Raw genomic sequence first — 20,335 nt, 5'->3', positions numbered from 1 at the left:
TGCAAAAATGTATTAAATTTTCAACCTGTTGAAACCTGTTGTCCGGTGGAGCGCACTGTTCGGAAACCGGACGCCGGCAAAATTGAGCGTCCGGTTTTCAACCCGTGAACCGCGGGCCCATTTTAAATTTTTTTTTTTTTTACTTTTTTTTACTTTTGGGACCTCCGACTTAATATCGCTATGATATTAAGTCGGAGGGTGCACAGAAAAGCAGGAGCGCACAGTAAGTAAAAGGTGCAGTCAAGCTGCACATTTTACTTTAAGAAATTAGCGCTTACCCAAAGGTAGGCGTTAATTTCTCCCAGCGCCGGGGAAGTGCACAGAAAAGCAGTAAAAACTGCTTTTCTGTGCACCCTCCGACTTAATATCATAGCGATATTAAGTCGGAGGTCCCAAAGTTAAAAAAAGTAAAAAAAAAAAAATTTAAAATGGGCCCGTGGTTCACGGGTTGAAAACCGGACGCTCAATTTTGCCGGCGTCCGGTTTCCAAACCCGTGGCTGTCAGCGAGTTTGAGAACCGACGCCGGCAAAATTGAGCATCGCCTGTGAAACTCGCTGACAGCCTCCACTCCTGTCCAAAAAGAGGCACTAGGGACACACTAGTGTCCCTAGCACCTCTTTTTACCACGGGCCATAATTTAAATAAATTAACTTACTGAATCGCGCGCACAGGAGAGTGGGTGCTCGCCCGTTCTCCCATGATTTTTACTGTATTGGCCCGAAAGAGAGGCTGTTTTAACTCTCTTTGGGTCTGTGTCTGTTAGATAATCAATGCATCCACAAAGAGTGCAGTAGATCTGTGCCAGTTACCAGCACAGGTACAGCCAGCCACTTTGTGGATTAATTTATTTTGTTACTGCACTAAATTACCAGTGCACTCACTGCACTTCTGTTTTACCAGCAGTGCTCACACATATAGTACAGCGCTATACTTTGCTTTTTCTGTGTGTGTTGTGTGCACTGTAGTTAGCAGAGCAAAGTACTAAAATTCTTGTACTACTGTAGTGTATTCCATGTGTGTTATTCAATCTTACACAGAGAAGAATCACAGTGTGCCACATCAATCCACCAAAATTTCAGAAATAAAGATTAATTGACATCTTTTGTTCAGCACTGCAGCAGATAAAAAATAATCCATCAAGTCAGGCAACAGATGTGGGAAGCCCACAGTTGTTGGTAGGGGATTTGCTAGACAGAGAACAGTGAATCCCCCAACTAAGATAACGGAGAAATTACTTACCTGATAATTTAATTTTCCTTAGTGTAGACAGATGGATTCAGGACCAGTGGGTTATGTGTTCCCCTGCTAGCAGATGGGAGACAGAGTCAGGTTTCAAAGCTGATGTCACCCTACATACACCTCTGCAGTGATTTCAGCTCTTCAGTATTCTTTTCAAAAAGCCATTGTGGACATATATATCGAAGAACATGATTAGAATTTGGATACAACTTGATTAAACCCTTGCTTATCAAAACTTGATTAAAAAACTTGATTAGAAGCTGGAGACCGTCAGTGTACTCAACCTAGGGGTAGGGCAACGGCTTACCTGTATTCATATGGAATCGAGGTTTGCCTCATGGGCGATTCCTTGGCACCTCTCCTGGGCAGCTGTGGGCGTGTAGCCAGATGGACTCAGGATCAATAGGTTGTACAAAAGCTACTCCCCAATGGGGCGGTAGGCTGTTATGATAGTGGATCCTTGACCCGGAGCGAATGAACACCCACCTGAGGAAACTTGGTGCCCTTCGCCTCCGGAAGGTGGAAATCCCGGAACAGCCAACCCCTCAGTACCCTCCGCTAGGTCACAGCGTGGACCAGGTACAGGCCAAGGATCAGACACACAGTCCAGGTTCCAGGCAGGGGTCAGAACCGAATGCAGGCAGGCAGCGTGAAGTCCAGTCCGGGTTCTAGGCAGGCAGCGGGCAAGCAAAGTCAGAATCCAATCTGAGGTCCAGGCAGGCAGCAGGCAGAGCAAAGTCAAAGTCCAATCCGGGGTCCAGGCAGGCAGCAGGCAAAGCAAAGTCAGGACAAGCAGGAGTCAGGAGGTAAACGCCACAGCACGAACACAGCAAACCACAGGACCTGTTGTGAAGGCATCCAAGTCTTCACTGAGGGAGTTTAAATCTCCCTCTCAGATGACGTCCTCTTCCGGGGCGGCCTCGATTTCGCGGCCCGGCCCCTTTAAGGGGCGGGGCCAGCCGCGGCTCTCCTGACGCTGTCTTCTGACAGCAGGCTGCCGTCACGCTGCGGCCCGTGCCCCGCGGACTGCCAAGAAAGGGACCCCGTCCAGCCTGGGAGAGAGAGGTAGGGAGGCCCGATCGCATGCGATCGTGATCGGGCCTCAGAACAGTACCCCCCCCTCTTTCGCCCCCTCCTGGACGGACCTGGTTTATCTGGATGTGCAATGTGAAAATGATGAAGTAGAGACTTGTCCAATATATTGACCACCGGTTCCCAGGAGTTCTCCTCCGGACCGAACCCCTCCCAGGCGATCAAATATTCCCATCGTCTATGATGGCGACGGATGTCCAGAATCTCCCGAACATGATAGATGGTGTCTTCTTCAGATATGACAGTGGAAGGTGGACGTGGAGGTTCATGAAATGAGGAAGAAACCAGAGGTTTGAGCAGCGAAACGTGAAAAGAATTGTGGATCCGAAGAGTAGAGGGAAGTCATAGTCGATAAGTAACCGGACCCAGACGTCTGCAGATGAAGAACGGTCCGATGTATTTGGGAGCGAGGCACATGGACGGAACCCAAAGACGTAAATGACGGGTAGAAAGCCAGACCCGATCTCCTGCATTGAACTGTGGAGCGGGTCTGCGATGTTTGTCAGCTATACATTTAGCAGTTTCGGCCGCCCTGCGAAGCCGAGCATTGGTGGTCTCCCAAAGTTCCTGGAGCTGCTGTGCAGATAGTTGAGCCGCTGGTGAAGCCACCGTAAGTGGTAGAGGTAGAGGGGGTCATGGCTGTTTCCCAAAAACAATCTGAAATGGTGATTGTCCAGTGGCTGAGTGTACCTGAGAATTATGGGAGAATTCGGCCCAGGGTAGCAGAAAGGCCCAGTCATCCTGGCGATGATTCACGAAAAGCCGTAAAAACAATTTTAATCCTCTGTTGACTCGCTCTGCCTGGCCATTACCTTGCGGATGAAAGGCAGTCGTAAAGTCAAGTTGGATGCCAAACGTTTTGCAAAGCGCACTCCAATATTTGGCCGTAAATTGAGGTCCTTTGTCCGAGGTAATGTGCAGAGGAAGTCCATGGAGGCGGAAAATATGTGTCGAGAATAGGTCCGCCAGTTCAGGAGCAGAGGGCAACTTGGATAACGGCACAAAATGGGCCATCTTTGAAAACCGGTCGACTACAACCCAGACTACCTGATTCCCGCCAGATGGTGGAAGGTCCACAACAAAATCCGTGGAGATATGGGTCCAAGGTTCTTGAGGTGGCAGGGGCTGGAGGAGGCCCCAGGGTCGACCAGGTAAAGGCTTCTGCTGGGCGCATTTTGGGCAAGAAGAAACGTATGCTTGCACATCTCTTTTCATCTGAGGCCACCAGTAGTAGCGTGATAGAAACTCCCACGTTCTTGCTCTCCCAGGATGTCCTGCCAAAAGGGAGTCATGTGTCCAAGAAAGCACCTTAGGACGAAGCCTAAGTGGTACTACAGTCTTACCAGGGGGTACCGTCTCGGTAACCGCAAGCATCAATTTGGCCGGATCTATGATGTAATTAAGAGTCTTAGGAGAGTCTTCTGTCTCGTAAGACCTAGAAAGAGCGTCTGCGCAACAATGCTTGGTGGCTGGACGGTATCGGAGAATGAAATCAAAACGTGAAAAGAATAATGACCAGCGGGCTTGTCGAGGATTGAGCCTTTGAGCTCGGTTGAGATATTCCAAATTCTTGTGGTCCGTATAGACTGTGATGGTATGTTGAGCCCCTTCCAGCCATTGCCTCCATTTTTCAAAAGCCATCTTGATGGCCAATAACTCTTTGTCGCCGATACCATAGTTTTTCTCGGCCAGTGAAAACTTCCGAGAAAAAAAGGAGCAGGGAAGTAACGCCCCTCGGACCGAATGCTGACTGAGAACTGCTCCGACAGCTATTTCGGAAGCATCAACCTCCACAATGAATGGACGATTGGGGTCTGGGTGATGAAGACAAGGTCCCTGAAGAAAAGCGGATTTGATATCCTTAAAAGCTTGTATGGCCTCTTGAGACCATTTCTTGGTGTACGCCCTCTTCCTGGTCAATGCCGTAATGGGTGCTATGATGTGGGAGTAGTGTGGAATGAAGTTTCGATAAAAATTAGCGAACCCCAAAAAACGCTGGATGGCCCGAAGTCCCAAAGGTTGTGGCCAGTCACGGATACAGGCCACTTTCTCTGGATCCATCAGAAAACCAGTGGTGGATACAATAAAACCTAAGAAAGGTATAGATTGTCTTTCGAAGAGACATTTCTCCAGCTTCACGAATAATTGGTTCTCTCTTAACCGCTGAAGAACTCGTCTAACGTCCGTGCGATGAGTAACCAGATCCTTAGAATAGATCAGGATGTCGTCCAAATAAATGATCACCTGTTTATATAGCATGTCCCGAAATACCTCGTTCATAAGATTCTGGAAGACAGCAGGTGCATTGCACAGTCCAAATGGCATAACCAGGTATTCATAGTGGCCATTACGGGTATTAAATGCGGTCTTCCACTCATCTCCAGGTTTGATTCGGACCAAATTATAAGCTCCACGCAAATCCAGTTTCGCGAAAACTCTAGCACCGTGCAATTGGTCTAGTAATTCGGGTATCAGAGGAAGGGGGTAACGATCCTTGCATGTGATGGCGTTAAGCCCCCTGTAGTCTATACATGGTCTTAACGATCCGTCTTTCTTGGGTACGAAGAAAAATCCTGCCCCCGCCGGGGACGTGGAAGGACGAATGAATCCTCGTGCAAGGTTTTCCTTGATGTAATCTGACATGGCCTGTGATTCTGGACCCGAGAGTGGGTAAATCCGCCCTCTAGGGGGAATGGAGTCAGGGAGTAAGTTGATCGCACAATCGAATCTCCGATGACAGGGTAGAATATCTGCCTTCTCTTTAGAAAAAACATCAACAAAATCGGAGTATTGAGGTGGTATTGCTATCTTAGTGGTAGTTACAGGTATCGCAGGTTGATGCGTCCATTGGATACAAGTCCCATGGCAATCTGGCCCCCATGCCGCAATTTGTAGAGTACCCCAGTCAATGGTCGGAGAATGTCTTTGTAACCAGGGCAGACCCAGTACCACTGGGTGGACATCTTTTTCCAAGATATGGCTCTTCCTCCAAGCCTTCCCCTAACTTGCACATCCAACAATTTTCTCCACCAGACCGGACACTGACTCCTAACTAATCGCCCCCCCCCCCCCCCCAAGTTTAGGCATTTTTATGCCTCCCTTCTTATATTATTGCATCATCTAATTTACTCAGTTATGCTGTCCTATATTTTCCGGCTATCCTAGCCCTCCAAGTTAATACCTCCTTGTTATATGTATCTTTTGCCTCTTGTTATATGGTTGTTTAAGTTATACCCCTTGTTACATGTAAACCGACCTGATATGAATTTTTTTCATGAAGGCCGGTATATAAAAATGTTAAATAAATAAAATAAATAAGACAAAAAAAATAATTTTCTCGTGGTGCAACGCTCCGGTGATGATAGGTAAAGGCGCCGTGCAGGAAGTAATCCATCCGGGGAGGTTCTCACCTCGGATGGAAGAAAGAAATAATGGCATCTTACGAGGATATGTCGGGATCTGTAGTTGATGAACCAGTTCTGCCAAAATGAAGTTTCCTCCGGCTCCGAAATCGACCAGGGCCTGGGTGGTGAAAGGCCCCGCATCACATTGAATCGTCACAGGTACTATAAATTGAGGAGCAAGATTGCTCCCTAGGGTCTGCCCCTCAGAGACGCCTAGGACCAGTAGTTTCCCGGCCGCTCGGGACACTGAGCAAGAAGATGTCCTCGATTGCCGCAGTATAAACACAACCCCATCCTTCTTCTACGTTGTTTCTTCTCCACCGTCAGCCGACTTCTTCCTAACTGCATAGGTTCCTCTTTTGTTTCAGTCGGAGCTTCAGCCGTACCAGGAGTCACCAACGGACGGGAGAAGTTGGGAGCCAAGGGGAACAATCGACGAGAGGATTTCGCTTCTTTGGCCCTCTGTTGGATTCGTCGGTCAATACGGCCTGCCAGGTCGATCAACGCATCCAGGTCCTCGGGAAGATCTCGACCCGCGAGTTCATCCTTGATGCGGGGAGATAAGCCTTCAAGAAAAATGCCCCGTAGGCAGTCCGGTTGCCACCCTACTTCAGAGGCCAAGGTGCGGAATTCAATGGCAAAATCAGCCAATGTACGGGACCCTTGACGCAGATTAAGCAGTTCAGACGACGCTGTAGCTAGCCTTCCTGGTTCATCGAATACCTGGCGAAAAGTCGCAACAAATCTAGACAGATTGTTCAGGATCGGATCCGCCCTCTCCCAGAGGGGGGAGGCCCAGGCCATGGCCTTCCCGTCGAGCAAGGAGATGATGAAGGAGGTTTTCGTTTGGTCGTTAGGAAATTGCTGTCCTTGTAATGAAAATCTAATGAAGCATTGGTTAAGGAATCCTCGACATACCTTGGCTTCTCCGGAAAAGCGAGGGGGAGCAGGCAAGTGAGATACTGAGGCAGAAGTACTAGCTGGAGGCGGCGCAGGAGCAGCGGCCTCGGCTCCATGGGGTGATTCCAGACGCCAAGCTAGACGGTCCACAGTGGCCGTTAGTGCCTCCAAGCTCAGTTGTTGCTGCTGCTGCTGCTGACGCTGCTGCATCAATTGCTGGGCGAGGCCCGGAATCGCCTGAAGACCGGACAGGTCCACCGGGTCCATGGCCTTCACAACCTGTTATGATAGTGGACCCTTGACCCGGAGCGAATGAACACCCACCTGAGGAAACTTGGTGCCCTTCGCCTCCGGAAGGTGGAAATCCCGGAACAGCCAACCCTTCAGTACCCTCCGCTAGGTCACAGCGTGGACCGGGTACAGGCCAAGGATCAGACACACAGTCCAGGTTCCAGGCAGGGGTCAAAACCAAATGCAGGCAGGCAGCGTGAAGTCCAGTCCGGGTTCTAGGCAGGCAGCGGGCAAGCAAAGTCAGAATCCAATCCGAGGTCCAGGCAGCAGGCAAAGCAAAGTCAAAGTCCAATCCGGGGTCCAGGCAGGCAGCAGGCAAAGCAAAGTCAGGACAAGCAGGAGTCAGGAGGTAAACGCCGCAGCACGAACACAGCAAACCACAAGACCAGTTGTGAAGGCATCCAAGTCTTCACCGAGGGAGTTTAAATCTCCCTCTCAGATGACGTCCTCTTCGGGGGCTGGCCTCGATTTCGCGGCCCGGCCCCTTTAAGGGGCGGGGCCAGCTGCGGCTCTCCTGACGCTGTCTTCTGACGGCAGGCTGCCGTCACGCTGCGGCCCGTGCCCTGCGGGCCACCAAGAAAGGGACCCCGTCCAGCCTGCGAGAGAGAGGTAGGGAGGCCCGATCGCATGCGATCGCGATCAGGCCTCACAACATAGGCTGCCAATGGTCCTGTTAGCACCGCCCTTGCAAAGGCTGTGTCCTCTCGAGCCTGGGCTTCCAGGTGGAAGAACCTGGAGATGGGGTGCAGGAAAGACCATGTCGCTGCTCGACAGATGTTGGCGGGCGACAGTAGCTTAGCTTCCGCCCAGGATACTGCCTGGGCCCTAGTAGAATGAGCTTTGACCTGAAGGGGTGAAGGCTTCCCTGCCTCTATGTAAGCTGCCTTAATTACTTCCTTGATCCAGCGAGCTATAGTAACTCGTAAAGCGGCTTCACCCTGTTTATTCTCACTGTGAAGAATAAACAAGTGATCTGTCTTGTGCACCGGTTTTTAATTTTTCTTACTGTGGACAGATGGACTCAGGACCAATGGGTTATGTGTTCCCCTGCAAGCAGGTACTGCACTAAGAGTCTCCCGACGTTTAGATGGCAAAGGAAGGCGGGAGTCTTCCGTGTCTTTTTGTCCCTCCGGTGGCGGTAAGGAGATGGATTGATTCAAGTGAAACTTCAAGACCACCTTTGGTAAGAAGGAGGGGACAGTGAAAAGCTATACTGTTCCTGGCGTAAATCAAAGGAATGGTTCCCAACAGGACAGTGCCTGTAGTTCCCAGATGCTACGGGCCAAGCATATTGCCACCAAGAATACCGTCTTTAATGTTAATAGGTGTAGCAACAAACTGCATATCAGTCTGAAGTAAGGCCCTGCTAGGAAGTCCAATACTAGATTGAGGTTCCATAGGGAGATGTGCCGACAGACGGTTTCCGTTCACCTCGGCCCTGAAGCAGGAGAGGGCTGCTACCTGGACTTTGAGGGCATTGAGAGACAACCCTTTCTTCAGGCCATTCTGTAAAAATTCCAGAATCATGGGGATCTTGGCCATTCACGGGGACATCCCACGTCCCTCACACCAGGCCTCAAATATTCTCCAGATCCATATGTATGCCAGGGACGTTGAGAACTTCTGCATGCGAAGCAAGGTGACAATCCCGGCTGCTGAGTAACCACGCTTCTTCAGGCAAGCCCTCTCAAGGGCCAGACCATATGAGAGAATTGAAACGGATCATCGTGAAGAATCGGGCCCTGCTGGAGAAGGTCCCTGTGTGGAGGGAGGTACAGAGGAGGAGCATCTGCATGTCTGCGTACCATGGGTGTCTGGGCCATTCCGGGGCCACTAGGAGGACTAAACCACTGTGGTGTTCTATCTTGCGGATGATCTTGCCCAGTAGAGGCCATGGGAGGAAGGCATGCAGTAAGTCCTCCTCTGGCCAGGTTTGGACGAGGGCGTCGATCCCTTGGGAGTGCTGATCTCATTGTGACTGAAGAACCAGGGGACCTTTGCATTGTGAGATGTGGCCAGTAGGTCCATGGCCAGAAGGCCCTAGAGATTTACTAGGAGCTGGAAGCCTTTGGTCGACAGCGTCCATTCCCCCTGTTCCAGGCTTTCCCTGCTGAGAAAGTCCGCTGTGATGTTGCCTTTTCCCATGATGTGGGAGGCCAAGATTCCTTGTAGGTTTAACTCCGCCCATTCCATAAGGGGGTCTATTTCCAGAGACACCTGATGGCTCTTGGTTCCTCCCTGGCAGTTGATGTAGGCAACCGTTGTGGCATTGTCGAACATCACCCTGATCGCTTGCCCCAGGAGCCTGTGGCTGAACTGCAGGCAAGCTAGTCTGACCGCTCGAGCTTCCAGGTGGTTTATGTTCCAGTTCGCCTCTTCCTTGGTCCACACAAAAAAACCTGAAATTGTGTGGCTAAGGAAAAACCCATCTATAGTTAAACCACCACCTCTAGACCTGGGTAATTTTCACATTACACTCTCTGAACAAGTATGAGACCTAGGAATACAGATTGATGAGAACATCACAATGAAAAAGCACATAAACAAATTAATTAAAACAGGATACTCCAAGCTGTGAATATTATGTCGGCTGAAACCTTTACTAACATTCCAAGACTTCCGAACTGTTTTACAAACACTAATATTCTCAAACATAGATTACTGCAACTCACTATTACTAGGCTTACCTTCAGGACTATTAAAACCATCACAATTACTACAAAATGCCTCAGCAAGACTTTTTTAGTAGGGACAAGGAAGTTTGACCACATCACCCCCTCAACTGATTGCTCTGCACTGGCTGCCAGTAAAATCAAGAATCCACTATAAATTATTAATTTTTAACATCATCAGTGACAGAAACCCCTGCTTATTAGGCGTGACTCTCCAATCTTACACACCACAGGGAACACTAAGATTGCAAAACAAAGGACTATTAACTGTGCCTACAACACGGAGTACACATCTAATGCAAATAAGAGACCAAATGTTTTCCATAGCGGGCCCCATGTTGTGGAATTCTCTGTTAACAGAAAGAAAGAGCTTCAAGTGTGAGCTGAAAGTATGGCTTTTCAAAAATGTGTATGGTCTAACATAATATGCAGAAAATTACAATATTAAAAACATAGATACTGTTAGATGGACAAACGACAATTATTGAGAGATGACAAGTGTATTAAGACAACTCTCTGACTTTTATGTGAAAGTTATTGGAAAGGAATTTGTGTATACCAAATTACTATTTTAACAATCTAGTTAACTTGTTTTGATGTTGTGTTGAACCATAATGTGAATGTTGCTTTTGTAAACCATTATGATCTTCTCTTGGAACGAAGGTATATAAAATGCCCAAATAAATAAACAAATAGATGGAGGAAATGGGGTGATGTTCGGTGGCACTGTCATGGGGAAAGAGGCAGGCAGCATCAAAAGTGGTGACTAGGACTATTGGTGAGATGATTGCTTTAGAAGATCAGGCCCTGCAGGTCATTGAGAACTTGGGTTTCAGGCATTTGCTGCAGCTTCTAGCACCAAACTATAAAATGCCCTCCAGGACCACTTTCAGCAACAAGATCATCCCCAATTTGTAGAAACATTTTCGTAGCAGGAGCAGGGGCTAATGGTGAAGGCACAGAGGAGTAGTGTTCATTTTACAAGTGACATATGGACATCCACAAACACCTCACATTCTTTCCTCTGTCTTACGGCACACTGCTGGGACCTGGCTGAGGTAGGGGCTGTTGTATAATGGGTTTAGTATGCCCTTGGGCCTCAGATGGATCCAGGACCGAACCGAGGGTTGAAGGCGTACTCCAGCATGGCTGACGGTCTACCCTCCACCAGGCCTGTAAGCTCCCATGGCCAACAACAGATGATGTTGGAATGTGAATGGTTCTCCGACCATTCCGAGCCCTTTCGGACCTGCTGCATGTAACAGCATGGAGCAGCAGACCCGGCCTGAGGATGAGGGCAGACGGATCTTGACACGAAGACATGACAGCAGGATCGATGCGACGGCATCGTGGACGAGGACAAGACACCAAGACTGATGCAGACGGCATCAGAGATGAGGGCATGACACCAAGACTGATGCAATGGCATCACAGACGAGACTTGGGTTGATGCAACGGCATCACAGACGAGACGAGGAACTTGACGAAGACCAGACGAGACCAGAGGCTGGAAGGAAGGACATTTACACTGTCTCTCAGAGCGCCCTACTCAGGCCACTCGTGGGACTGAGTCGCGAACCACCCTGTCCCACTGCGCGCCCTACACAGCCCTAGGAGGCTGGTCACGGACCATGAGGAGAACGGGACAAGCGCAGGGAAGATCCAGGACATGACAGCTCAAGAGTGCAGGACACTAGTCCACCTGCAGGCCACTCCAACCCGGGAAAGAAGTCGTCCGAGGGAGTCCGGCCAACAGGACCAGAAGGCTCAGGAGCGTTGAGGAGACCAAGAAGGGCAAGACACTCAGGAACTAGGAACATCAGGAAGCCGAGGATCAAGACGAGACACCAGGACACCTGGACGAGGACCTCAGGCACGAAGACTTAACTTGACATGGCATGACGAGACGTGACAACAAGAACTCCATGGAGAAGGCAAAGAAGACCTGACTGTGAAGCAGAGTGAAGCAACTCTGATGCAAGGCACAGACAGACTGACGAAGCAGCCCTTTAAAGGGCTGAAGCAGGAAGTCAACTCCCTAGGTGGGGCCAGCACACTTCCTGTGCCTGGCCCTTTAAATACAGAAGAGAGGCGCGGCCGCGCACCTAGGAGGAGCAGGAAGCTTTGCAGGACCGCGGACAGCGGCCTGCACCGATCTGCAGCGTGTGACGAAGCAGGGCTGGCCTGAGACACAGGCCCGAAGACGGCAACGGCTCCAGCCGCTGCGGGAAGCCCTGGGGCGGCTCCAGCCGCCACTCCGGCCCGGGAATGCGGCCTTTGCGCCGCGAAGATGGTGGAGCAAAGTCCGCGGCTCCTGCCATGGTGAAGAAGGACATCCGGGGCGGCCTCCGGGCCGCATGGGCAAGGCAAAACCGCAGCTCCAGCCGCGCAGGCAGGCCCGACGTTGGCGTCCATGCTGCGTCGGGAGAAGAAACAATGTGGTAAAGTGAGCCTGCTCGCGGGGAGACCCCTGGGCAGCAGGATTCATAACAGTACCCCTTCCTCAAAGCCCCCCTCCTCAAACCTCCTATCAACAGTTCGAGGATAAGGGTATCAGTCCATACCGGATGGAGGTATTCGAGGGTCCAAAAAATGGAAGCTGGTAATTCCGGGAACTGCATGAAAAAGGCAAGAACAGCAGAAACACACAAGAAGACATACCACAAGAACCAGACAAAAGAACAAGACAAAACCACACAGCACAAACAAGACAATACCACACAGCCACACGCACAAGCACAACCAACCCACAGCAGCCGACACAGCACCGTGCAACCAACCAACACAACGCCACCAACCAAACATACAGCAGCCGCACACGAAACCAAAGCAACACAGCACACAGCGCAACCAAACAACCAACAACACAAGCAACCAACCAAACAGCACAAACGAGCGCACCCACCAACATACAGCACTACCAAACCAATACAGTGCAACCAACCAACCTAGCGCACCAACAGCAACAACATACGGTAGCAACACACACAACCACAGCCACACACACACAACAGTGACGGTCAACAAGGAGCCAAACAGAACAACAAACACAGCAAAAGCGAGCCGCACAAAACAAAACACAACACAAGCGAGCCAACAGACAAAATACAAACAAAGCAAAAACGGAACACAGCACAAACAAGCAAAAACAAAAAACAAAACAAAACACATAATACAAAGGAACACAACAACAAACCGCACAAACAAAACACAAACCGAACAGACAACCCACGAAAAACCGCAAAAACAAACAGACAGCACAAACAACACCAAACAACACAACACCACACAGCAGCAACATACCGCAACACCACACATCAAACAGCAACCACACGCAGCAGCGACACAGAGCAACCACACACAGCAACCACAACATGCGCCACTACGTACAGCAGCAACAGCCACACACGGTACACACCACAGGCACATACAGCAACAAACAACCCTATACAACACACAAAACAACCCAACCAACTGCAGCAACGTATCCACACATGCAACACACCACAGCAACCACACACCACAGGCACATACAGCAACACACAACAACCCAACCAACTGCAGCAACGTATCCACACATGCAACACACCACAGCAACCACAGACGCAACCACAACCAAGACAGCGCAAACACAAGAGCAACATAGCAGCATACCACAGACAAACAAAACAAACGGAACACACAAACCAAACAACCAAAAATGAAAACACACAGCACAAAGAAACAATGAACACAAACAAACAGACACAAAAACAAACAAGCCAACAGCACCAAGAAACACAAATGACAAACACCATACACAGACAAACGAACCACAAGCAAAGACGAAAAACAGAAACAAGCAACAACCAAAAACCCAAACAGAAGCACCAAGAAATACCAAGAAGACCTGGGGGCGGGCAAACAAAAACCAGCAAAACCAGTAGGGGTGCAGGCGCCTCCAGCAGGTCGTAAAACCCCAACCTGGCAACATGATGACAAAAAAGGTCTGGATGCAGGCGCCTCCTGCAGGTCGTTACAAAAAGAAATCCAGACAGCTGGCGCCTCCAGCAGGTCGTAACAATGGCAAAGCTGGCGCCTCCAGCAGGTCGCATACATAAAAATCCTGAAAAAAATTTTTCGGTCCATAACCAGTCCAGGAACACAGACAAGACTCTAAAACAAGGCGGATCCATTGCTGAGCACATCGTCGGGCACATGGCCTTGCATTCTGTTACATAGGCGGGGCACTATGGCAAGCCCCACTCGGGGTTTAGTGTGCCCTTGGGCCTCAGCTCAAGCCCAGACCTTCAGGGCTGAACCGAGGGTTGAAGGCGTACTCCAGCATGGCTGACGGTCTATCATCCGCCAGGCCTGTAAGCTCCCATGGCCAACAACAGATGATGTTGGAATGTGAATGGTCCTCCGACCATTCCAAGCCCTTTCGGACCTGCTGCATGGAACAGCATGGAGCAGCAGACCCAGCCTGAGGATGAGGGCAGACGGACCTTGACACAAAGACATGACAGCAGGATCGATGCAACAGCATCGCGGACGAGGACAAGACACCAAGGCTGATGCAGACGACATCAGAGACGAGGGCATGACACCAAGACTGATGCAACGGCATCACAGACGAGACTTGGGTTGATGCAACAGTATCACAGACGAGACTTGGGTTGATGCAACGGCATCACAGACGAGACGAGGAACTTGACGAAGACCAGACGAGACCAGAGGCTGGAAGGAAGGACATTTGCACTGTCTCTCAGGGCGCCCTACTCAGGCCACCCACGGGACTGAGTCGCAGACCACTCTGTCCCACTGGGCGCCCTACACAGCCCTAGGAGGCTGGTCACGGACCACGAGGAGAATGGGACAAGCGCAGGGAAGATCCAGGACATGACGGCTAAAGAGCGCAGGACACCAGTCCACCTGCAGGCCACTCCAACCCGGGAAAGACATCTTCCGAGGGAGTCCGGCCAACAGGACCAGAAGGCTCAGGAGCGTTGAGGAGACCAAGAAGGGTAAGACACTCAGGAACTAGGAACATCAGGAAGGATCAAGACGAGACACCAGGACACCTGGACGAGGACCTCAGGCACGAAGACTTAACTTGACATGGCATGACGAGACGTGACAACAAGAACTCCATGGAGAAGGCAAAGAAGACCTGACTGTGAAGCAGAGTGAAGCAACTCTGATGCAAGGCACAGACAGACTGACGAAGCAGCCCTTTAAAGGGCTGAAGCAGGAAGTCCACTCCCTAGGTGGGCCCAGCACACTTCCTGTGCCTGGCCCTTTCAATACAGAAGAGAGGCGCGGCCGCACGCCTAGGAGGAGCAGGAAGCTTTGCAGGACCGCGGACAGCGGCCTGCACCGACGTGCAGTGTGTGACGAAGCAGGGCTGGCCTGAGACGCAGGCCGAAGACGGCAGCAGCTCCAGCCGCTGCAGGAAGCCCCGGGGGCAGCTCCCGCCACCACTCCAGCCCGGGAATGTGGCCTCTGCGCCGCAAAGATGGTGGAGCAAAGTCCGCTGCTCCTGCCGTGGTGAAGAAGGACATCCGGGGCGCGTGGGCAAGGCAAGACCGCGGCTCCGGCCGTGCAGGCAGGCCCGACGTCGGCGTCAATGCCACGTCAGGAGAAGAAGCAATGTGGTAAGTGAGCCTGCTCGCGGGGAGACCCGCGGGCACCAGGATTCATAACAGGGGCAGGCAGCAGATCCATAGGGGCTGGAGCAACAGCTGGGCTTTGCTGCACACTCACCTGGCGGACAGTTCCCATACCTCTGCCAATATTTTAGCAGCAATTTGAGATATGCTGGAGGGCTGGCAGCTGGATCAGAGAGCCAGAAGCCTCAATGCAGGCTTATTTTCACCGATAATAGTTCTAATATGGTCAAGGCAGTATCCGATGGTAGATATCAAGGTGTACGATGCCTCGCTCACACCTTGCACCTAGCAGTGAAGGAGGCTCTGGGGCTGGGGTCCAGAGATACAGAGCGTGCATACCTGCATGACTTACTAGATAAGTGTAGAAAAATAGCTGGACACTTCGACCAAAGCATGAAGGCAGGTGACCTTCTCCATGAAAAGCAGGATGAATTAGAAATGACCACTGGAATTCAACCTTCATAATGCTGCAGAGGCTAGTGGAGCAGCAGACACCCCTGCATGATCTGTCTCGGGAAATGGAGATAGGCGTGCAGGCTCCCCTAAGACATCATGATTGATCAGTCAAGAGACAGTTTGTGAAAATCCTGAAGCTGTCACAGAGGAGCTGAGTGCTACAAACACCACCTTGGGAGATGTCATTCCAATTGTAAACCTCCTGTTTACAGACAGAGGAGGTCTGACAACTAGAGCGGCAGAGGCTGAGGCAGAAGAGGGATGTAGCACAGGAGGAAACCATCACTAGCCATGTCAGACAATAGTGCAAGTCAAGCAGCACCCTGTCATCGCCACCAAGCACACCCTCCACAAGAAAATGGAAACAATCCTCACTTCTGTCCCAGGCAATCGCTAAAGCAGCTGGGAAGAAAGATTCATGTCCAATACCACCAAAGGAGAAGGCAGTTAGAATGCCATTGAGATTTGATCTCAGAGACCCTCGAGGACATGGAGACAGATGTGCTGGCATATTGGTCTCACTGGCCAGTCCTACCAAGAGAGGCTCAGTGCTATCTCTCTTGTCCACCAATGAATGTCCCTAGTGAAAGAGTGTTTTCCATGAAGAAAACATCATAAGACCAATTCGCTCCAGGCTGTCACTACACTTGATGGAGAAACTAGTGTTCCTAAAAATTAATCTGCCTTTGCTTGGCTATCCAGATTTGCCATGCGAGTGGCAAGATAAGTGAATGGAACATGAAGATCCAGTAGCTGTTGGCTGCTCTGCCTTTCTGCATCCGTGCCTCATAAGAACATAAGAACATAAGAAATTGCCATGCAGAGTCAGACCAAGGGTCCATCAAACCCAGCATCCTGTTTTCAACAGAGGCCAAACCAGGCCACAAGAACCTGGCAAGTACCCAAACACTAAGAAGATCCCATCCTACTAATGCCAGTAATAGCAGTGGCTATTTTCTAAGTCAACTTAATTAATAGCAGGTAATGGACTTCTCCTCCAAGAACTTATCCAAACCTTTTTTAAACCCAGCTACACTAACTGCACTAACCACATCCTCTGGCAACAAATTCTAGAGTTTAATTGTGCATTGAGTGAAAAAGAACTTTCTCTGATTAGTTTTAGATGTCCTACATGCTAATTCATGGAGTTCCCCCTAGTCCTTCTATTATCCGAAAGAGAAATAACCAATTCACATTTACCCATTCTAGTCCTCTCATGATTTTAAATACATCTATCATATCCCCCCTCAGCCATCTCTTCTCCAAGCTGAACAGTCCTAACCTCTTTAGTCTTTCCTCATAGGGGAGCTGTTCCATCCCCTTTATCATTTTGGTCTCCCTTCTCTGCACCTTCCCCATTGCAACTATATCTTTTCTGAGATGCAGCGACCAGAATTGTACACAGTATTTAAGGTGTGGTCTCACCATGGAGCGATACAGAGGTATTGTGACATTTTTCGTTTTATTCACCATTCCCTTTCTAATAATTCCCAACATTCTGTTTCCTTTTTTGACAGCCGCAGCACATCTGGATGAAAAAAGCTGACTTCTGCTTCTATAAGATCTGAAAATTCCTGGCTATCAACATGGTCCCTGTAAAGAACAGGGTCACATGAAGAGCTGCTTTGGAAAGTGAGCTATGAAAACTAATAAGGGAATGGTTGGACCATGGGACTGACTGAATTGTGACAAATCTCCTACATCTGTTGATATAGGCTTGATTACAAAATACAAGGTCCAGGATATGACCATCCTCATGAATCAGTTCTTGGATAAGTAGTTCCCATCCTACAGAATATAGGATGTCAAGAAACAGAGAACAATATGCTGGAATAGGATCAAGGTAAATATGTAAGTCTAAATCTCCAAGGATAATTATATTATTCAGGTTAGCCTTGGAGGAAATCAACTGTTCAAAAAAGGAGGAGATATATTATTGCAACAGGGAAGGAGGACAATATACCAGGCATAAACTAAATTTGTTCGAATGAAGAACTAGCATTTCAGGTCCTCAATGGTCATCTTCCAATGCTCCTTGTGAACTGTCAACAGAACACTGCCTTGCCCCATCTTCCTTGATTGGGAAGCAACTAGATATCCAGGGGGACTAATTTGATTAAAAGAAACAAAATTGTTATTTAAAAGCTAAGATTCTGTAATGTAAAATAAATCAGGTTTGTTTGTCATAATTAAATCATGAATAATATGTAATTTTCTTCTAACAGCTTAAGCATTTAGAATTATTACTGAAACATCTGCTGGATAAGAGGGGGAGACCATAAGGGAGCATTGAATAGGAATTAGGCAAGATGACAGAGAGTTCTCTGCAGGTGGCCAATGCTATGGAGGTCACCATATCTCCCTTGATTCATGATAACAGAAATAGAACAATAATCTGAGTCTTTAGATGGGCACATTGGTAAAATGTCCTGCTCATTGCTCCTCATTGCGTATGAAGGAGCAAACAAAGGATCTCCTTTGTCGTGCTCCTTTGTGCACCACCTGCCCTTCTTGCTTATTCCAGGTTTCAATTTCACAATCAAATTTTAATTTCAGGTGTTCCTGCCCAGCCAAAGGAGCTGTTTGTTTTGCTTTACTTCCATCCCCTCCAGTATCATCCCATTTCTGCAGCTCACTGGGGTCATTTAAGAACTCAGCTAAGGAAGAATTAAAGGAAAATAATTGCAGATTATTTCCAAATGAGGATTTCCCTGTAATTGTGACATTTTGTGAAAGAGAGGAGTTGCTGGAGTTCAGCACGCACAAGTCATATGCACTCTACACCGAGCACAAAAATGTGGGTGCACTTCTTCTTCTCATTTCACATGCTGGCAGTCAGAGACAGGCAGGCAGCCCAAGCCTAGAGGAGAGGAGAAACATGGAAGATATGACACAGACTTTCAAATACTTGAAAAGTATAAAAGTATTAATAATGCATACGAATCAACCTTTCCAGTGGAAAGGTTTTTATAGAATTAGGGGTCCTGACATGGAGTTCCCAAGGGGTTAGATTCAGGAGTAAAGTCAGGAAATATTTTTTCATGGAAAGGCTGGTGGATGCCTGGAATACCCTTCAGGAGAGGAGGTAAAGACAAGAAGAGCAACGAAATTTAAAAGGGAGTGGGATAAGCACAGAGGATTCCTAGTAGCAACAATACCTGAATGTAATCCGCTAAATCAGTGGTTCTCAACCTTTTTCTGTTAGGACACACCTGACAGATGGTTCTCACATGTGTGACACACTGAACACATGACTGACATCAGGCTAAATGTAAACATCCACTCTGCATCCACAGGAACCCCCTTGACGCCCAACAATGGGTCAGAGCAACTCACCATACAAAAATATTTTCTTGTTCTGGTGACATCTCAGTAAAAGCAAAACAAACTCCCTTTACTACCAAGCACAATAGCCCTTCTTATGAAAAGATAATAATTTACCACCACAGTATGTCCTATTGAGAAAACACAACAAATAAGATTGATAGAAATGCTTACATGCTAGTAAAGTACCTCATCTCGGTCACACACATAAAACTGATCTTCACCCAGTACAGAAAGATCACAAATTATAAATATGGAGACAAACTGGAATGGAAACTCAAAAAAGCCACTCTCTTGCAGTGCAAACCTGGAGAAATGGAAAGAGAAATATAGCACCTAACATAGTCCCAGGATCCGCAATAATGCACACAAACCAATCCGAACAAAGTTACACCTACATTATGGAATACACTCAAACAGTAACAACCCTACATATGTAAAGGTAACACTAAAATATTACACCAGGCCCTAAACTCTAATACACCTCCTATTAGGAAAACAGAACTGTTGCGAGTGCTCAGGGACCGATGGTGTGGGCTCGGCGAGCATCACTTGGCTCATGGGAGAGCGGAGCCCTTGGGCCATAGGACGGCTCAGGTAGGGACATGAGTCGTACCCATGGTGAGGTGCGTGTGCAGGAGCTGAGCTGGACGGAACTAGGAACACAGGCTACCACATAGGTCTCTGGCTAAAACTAGGAACTGAAACCATCGGAGAGTTCAAGCAGAGCTAGAGCACAAAGAGTCAGAAGGAACTTGGGACTCTTGAGGAGGATGATGTTGAGCTGAGAACTCTCGAAGAGTATGTCATGAAGCTGACAACTTGGAACGTGGAGACGTAAAGCTTGGGACTTGGAATTGGAAACGAGAAGCTTGGGACCTGGAACGTAGAAATGTGAAGCTTGGGACTTGGTATGTGGAGACGTGAAGCTTGGGACTTGGAGATGAAGACTTGGAACATGGAGCGTGGAACTGAAGACTTGGAACGTGGAGCTGAAGACTTGGAACTTGGAATGTGGAGCTTGGGACTAGACAACGTGGAGACGAGGAACACCGACATAGACTTAGGACGACGAAGGTGAATCCCACAGGCGCCCTACACAGCACGTGGGGCTGGTCACGGACCACACTGCAGACTCATGGAACATAGACTAGGAATGTAGACTCCTCTTTAACATTTCATTCGCAAATCAAAGCAGTTACTAAATCAAGCTTAGTAAAAGCTTTGAATACTAAGTGGCCTAAAACATCCGCTGGACAAGCCTGTCTTCCGGACAATTGTGCAGGCCTGTATTTTGGCCCTGGT

General features: G+C 48.9%; 1 long non-coding RNA gene across 1 annotated transcript in view; it reads left to right on the top strand.

Moving 5' to 3' along the window:
* The window catches only part of LOC115096493, a 68,726-nt gene extending 50,832 nt beyond the window's left edge, over nucleotides 1-17,894 (top strand). The window contains exon 3 of the long non-coding RNA XR_003858088.1: nucleotides 17,224-17,894. This is a non-coding gene — a long non-coding RNA (uncharacterized LOC115096493). The remainder of the gene's footprint in view (nucleotides 1-17,223) is intronic.
* Nucleotides 17,895-20,335: the final 2,441 nt, after the last annotated feature.

This window comes from Rhinatrema bivittatum, chromosome 8 (assembly GCF_901001135.1).
Source record: "Rhinatrema bivittatum chromosome 8, aRhiBiv1.1, whole genome shotgun sequence".
NCBI lineage: Eukaryota > Metazoa > Chordata > Amphibia > Gymnophiona > Rhinatrematidae > Rhinatrema > Rhinatrema bivittatum.
Note: the sequence above shows the minus strand (reverse complement) of the source record. Positions and strands in the feature narration are given on the sequence as shown.